The sequence below is a fragment of the Perognathus longimembris genome, chromosome 18, assembly GCF_023159225.1.
Source record: "Perognathus longimembris pacificus isolate PPM17 chromosome 18, ASM2315922v1, whole genome shotgun sequence".
NCBI lineage: Eukaryota > Metazoa > Chordata > Mammalia > Rodentia > Heteromyidae > Perognathus > Perognathus longimembris.
Genome location: NC_063178.1, coordinates 31,012,647 through 31,018,195, shown reverse-complemented (window position 1 = coordinate 31,018,195; position 5,549 = coordinate 31,012,647). Strand labels below are relative to the sequence as shown.

Sequence of the window (5,549 nt, the reverse complement as noted above, 5' to 3'; positions counted from 1 at the left end):
GAGAGACAAAGGACCTGATGCAGGTGCTGCATTTTTTCAGCATCAGTAAGGAAAATACAGAAGGATACATTTTGACCAGAGAGGAAGAACTTAATATTTGTCTCATTCAAATCTTAAAAAACAAACCCAAAATCCTACCTCACATGGAAAAGTGGCACTAAATCTAGACAGTTAAAGATCAGCACATAATTCCAGTCTTAAATTGAATGTTGCAAATACTACATCCAGATGTCAGCAGTTCTAGACATTTGCTTCTCCTTATTAGTTAAAACAACAGCAAGATAATGCTGCCAAGTATTTTAACGGCTCCATTGAAGGTTAAGTAGTTATTGGGCAATGGTTATGGTCTTATCTCCTCAGGTTAGCACAGCCTCTGTTCTGGTTCTTTGAGCTCCACTCAACTGCAACAAACCATTGCTAACTTGCATCTCTCTGGGTCAAGTTTTCTCCAACACAATATCTATAAAATATTTCCTCAGATCCTCAAAATAGAAAATTGCAATTTCTCCCAAAGGGCTTAAGGTAAAAACATCTTTGTGCTTCATTTGGCACAAATCTTCTTTCCCTAATAGTAGGTTACTTTGTAATTTCCCTACTAGTTTCTGTTTTCTTCTGCCTCATTAACAAAATTTATTTTTTTTTCAAGATGGCAATATATCTAGGTAAATTCTTGCTTCACTGTTTGTTTTGTTTTTCAATGAATGGTGGTACAGGTCATAGTTAAAGCTAATGAGATGAAAGCAGAAACTTGATTTCCTATGGAGTTTTGAAAGGTTTTTCTACCTTCCCTCCTTGTTAGCTTGCTGTTTGAAATATAAATGAGAAACAGCTGGGTGAGCTACCATTCCATAATACTATAATGATAAGATGGTCCAGAGGAAGAAAATTGCACAGGAAAAAAAAAAAGACAAGATTTCCTGCCCCAGGCTTGTAGTTCTATAAGAAAATAAACCTGCTTATTTTTAGGAAACAAACTTTTATAGTTGGTGCACCATTAAATAAACTGCATTCATATAATTATAATTAATTCAATAACTTCAAGTTAACATTGAACAATGAACTAGCCTTAGCAGCATAGGTTATACAATATGAAAAATAATGGGGACAGGGATTAATAACTGCAGGGCCAGAAAATGAGAGGCCACAGACCTATAAAAACATGGTTGTAATGAAAGGTTATTCAGCAACGTTTATTACTGAAGTACATCGTTTTTTGTAGCTTTGGCCTTTTGAGGTCTTTAGTGGTCAAAGACGACTGTAGGTCCCAGATGTGTATATTTTGATGATGACCTGATGCAATCCACATTTAAAGACCTGTACACATTTCTCTCATAGCAAAACTTTATTGGACAAAGTATATTGCTAGAAATATCATTCCAAGTTAGCTAGTTCCTATTGTACAAACCACTATGCCTAGCACACAACAAACATTGGATTCAGACATAGGTAGTTTTCCCTCAAATTTGTACTGTTAATTAAGCCACTTTATAACTTCTCACAGGGGGGCACCCTTGCCTGAACCTAGCTGGTATGATGTCTACTTTAGTGAGCTTTCAATATCTTATGCTCATTTGTCCACAAACATGGAAGAGTTTGCAAATAGAAGTATATGTATTCCTTTTATGCTTTAGGGAAATCGATTTTTTTCTCGCCTGTCCAACATAGACAGATCAAATGCATGGCAAATGTACAAAATTTTTCAATGTATTGATGGGACAAAAATGAAGGTAATGTGCTTTCAGATAAAAGAGAACACAGGTTATCACTCTGATAAGTAGATAATGAAATACAGTAGAGAGAACTGGTTATAAGACCTAACATTGGAGAATAAAATATTAACTAAGCTTGATTTGACTTCTAAGACGTACAACCTAATGAAAAATTCCAAAGTAGTTCCTCATCCCTCATCAAAGGCTCCTTCAATACAAATGGAAATTAAATACTTGCTATAACCAAGATGTAACTGTGGGTCAAGAAAGAGAGAGAGAGAGAGCGAGGGAGGGAGGGAGGGAGAGAGCACAAGAGAGAGAGACAGTGAGAGGGAAAGAAAGCAATTTATCTCAAATTACAGGTTCCCTTCAAAGAGAGGAAGATATCTGCATTCAACCTTCTACAGAAGGAAAGATTTAAAAAGATAACAGTTAAAAATTAAAATGGTCATGAGATCTACAGCAAAATACTTATTCTCCCCATATGTTAGCCATGGTATTATGGGGACTGAGTTTAGCATTACAGAAAAGCGGAGATAAGTTCCCAACCCAGATGACACTTTAATATCTCTAAAATGCAGTATGAGAAACGTAAAATAGAAGCAGATGAGTTTGGAAAGGTAGAATGAAAACAGGTTATGGTTAATGGAATTTCTTTTCAAAGTAAACATTCTCCTTTGTGGATGGAATTCTAAAGATACAACACATAAAGATTTTTGAAAGTTTATAATAAGCAAAGTAACACAATATAACAAAAGAAAATTACCACAGCCCAGTTCCATTTCTCTTTAGAAATGTATATGAATGCAGGAATGCCTCTATAATACAAACCAATTTTATTTTTATTGAGAGGGTATAAAATTCAATAAGTGCAATGTTTACAATGTTAGATTCTTTTTTAGCAAAACAGCAAGGCCATTCAAAATGTTGTAGGCAAAAATGACATATTTTATTTAGTGGAAATCACCTTGAGTTCCCCCATTCTCAGACTTCCAAGTTCTGAATTATTCACCTCATCTTTTAATTCTTAGACGTATTTTATCTTTTCTTTCTCTATGAATTTTATTTGCTTAAGAAATTTGTCTTTTATAAAAATTACAAGAAAATTGTCCTGTTGACTTCATTCTTGAATTGCCCAGATATATTTTGTGTGTGATTATATCCTGGTTCGTACAGTTGTTGCTTCATTATTCTGCTTTGATTTTGGTGCTAACTGTGCTCTGTGAAGGCTGGACTCATAGAAGGAGATGACGGACCACGTATACCCAAACCATATATAGAGGATTGTCAATGATCATTGCTGGATTAGCTTTCTTTTTTTTTTTTTTTGTCTTTGTTTTATTGGTTTTGTTTGTTTTCCTGAAAGGCAAATTTTCAGGAAATAATCCTGACTACCACACTTATTTTACTACTTTACTTCTATCTCAAAATTTGGCCCAAAATTATAGAAAAGAAAGGTGGAGAAAATGATAAAGAATGTATGAAGACAATGAGCTCTAATTCTTTCGGCTTCTCAGTAATTTATAGGAATTATGGTTTCAGAAGTAGGCAGAAGTGAACTATCAATGAGAAAGTTCAACTTTAGAATCATTATGCTAAGTGAATATGTACAACATACAAATGAGTCATGTAGCAGTCATTCTATCACATTATATTACTTTATTCAATTTAAGAAGTCATTGGGGCTGGGGATATAGCCTAGTGGCAAGAGTGCCTGCCTCGGATACACGAGGCCCTAGGTTCGATTCCCCAGCACCACATATGCAGAAAACGGCCAGAAACGGCGCTGTGGCTCAAGTGGCAGAGTGCTAGCCTTGAGCGGGAAGAAGCCAGGGACAGTGCTCAGGCCCTGAGTCCAAGGCCCAGGACTGGCAAAAAAAAAAAAAAAAAGAAGTCATTGGTGCTCAAGAAAAGATTGGGCTGGGTGCAGAAGAAAGTATGGAGTAGTGAGAGCTCTCAGTATGAGTTCATGTCAACATTTGCCACAGTGAGATCGTGGCTAAATAAGATTCATGGGTTTTTGAAACTCAGCCAGTTCAGAAACATTGATGGCAAGCATATGTTCTCCTTTATTTTTTTAAAAATAAAATTTGGAGGTGTATAATTCTGGGTTAGATATAGGCTGGTGTGTTATCTTGGGAGTCCACTTACTATATGTGCTACAATCATTTATCTCAGGTGGATCAACATGACTCCCAATTTCTTTCTTTTGTCTATGCTTAAAAAATCTTTTCTCTTTCCATGTGAGATGGAAACATAGCTTACTTCTCTCTCTCTCTCTCTCTTTTTTTCTCTCTCTCTCTCTCTGTGTGTGTGTGTGTGTGTGTGTGTGTGTGTGTGTGTGTGTGTGTAGACCAACACTAAAGGTTGAACTCAGGCCTGGGTGCTATGCACTAGCTATTCCACCGAAGGCTGGTACTGTACCATCTAACCTACAGTTTCATTTTTGACTTTTTGGTGGCTAATTGGAGATAAATGTCTCATGGATTTTCCTTCCATGACTATAGAGGATTCATGAACTGTGGTCTTTAGACCTCAGACTTGAGTAGTTAATATCACAGCAATTTAGCTTATTACTAGTTAATGCAGGATAAGAAGAAGACAGGATCTCACTTCCTGTCAGCATATACACAGACTACAATTCCGCTTACTAGCAGAATACCACTCTCTCTTATCTTCGGTTATGTGGTAGGTGAGGCAGGAGTAATGAAGAGAGAGAAGCTGATTCACATGTGTGTGAATTCAAATGAATGTGTGCGGTTTTCAGTGGGAGAGGTATGTGTTGATATTATTATATAACCATCAAGTGAAAATTAATATAAAGATCTTGAAAACATGATACTTAATTTCTCTAACCTGAGATACTTTTTTTCCTCTTTATTTTATTGTTCTGAAATAAAGGCTATTTACACCACATCAAAGCAAAGAATTTATACACCATTGTCGCGTCCACCTCGGCCAGCAAGGAAGACACAACACCGGATTCTTCTCTCAGCAGTTTATTCAGGACCTTGTAAAACCTTCTCTCTCCCCCGGGGGCTTCCCGCTTGGCCTTAAGTGCAAACTGGGTAGCCAATCCCGGTAAGCTACGTGGGGATTACCGATAGGTCCAGGTACGCGGAAGCAAGCCAGAGTCCAAGCTTTAACCATATTAGGCATTGTTTATCACAGAGAGCACTCGCCGTCGGGAGGGCGGAGGGCAGAAGCCGGCGCCATTTCAGGGCGCAGCTGCTCGCAGCTCTCTACAGTTCCCCCCTTTTTATTTTCTGAGCGGCAGGCAAGAGTAGAGGTCAGATCTCTGTGAATGTTATTTGAGGGACATTGTACTGGCCTTCACTTAGGTGGCGCCTTCCCAAGGACTACCAGACCCGTCCGATGCCTTTTTTACAGAGGTGGGGCCTAGGGCATCAACCCACATGCAATCTAACATGCTCTTCTTGGGGCTCGCGCCGGGATGCGTCTCCCAAGTGCAGTGCGCTAGCCTCGCATCCTGCGCTATTTCTTAAGTGTGGCAAGCCACACATGGGGGGACTGTCAGGCCTCCATGGCAGTAAAGGCTTGGACAAGCATGGCTGTATTGCGACGCTGGAAGCTCCTAATTCGGCAAATGCACCACAGGCACACCAGGATGACCATGGCCAGAAGGCCTATAAGGGCCCCCAACGAGGCCTCTGACACATCCATGGGAAGGTAGAGGGCATCAAGTGTCCTGTTGCTACTAAATAGGCGAGGGAACATTTGAGCATCATGCCGAACTGGCATTGGTTTTGGGAATACCGACAGAATCCCCCATCTCAGTACTGTTTTTCCTTGTTGTACTAGGGCAAGCACTAGGAGGAG

General features: G+C 38.9%; 1 long non-coding RNA gene across 1 annotated transcript; it reads left to right on the top strand.

The window, feature by feature from the left end:
* Positions 1-371: 371 nt before the first annotated feature.
* LOC125366798 lies at positions 372-5,107 on the top strand. The gene is made up of 4 exons (XR_007213974.1): positions 372-381; positions 868-870; positions 3,640-3,645; positions 5,026-5,107. It is a non-coding gene; the product is annotated as an uncharacterized LOC125366798 (long non-coding RNA).
* The last annotated feature ends 442 nt before the right edge of the window (positions 5,108-5,549 follow it).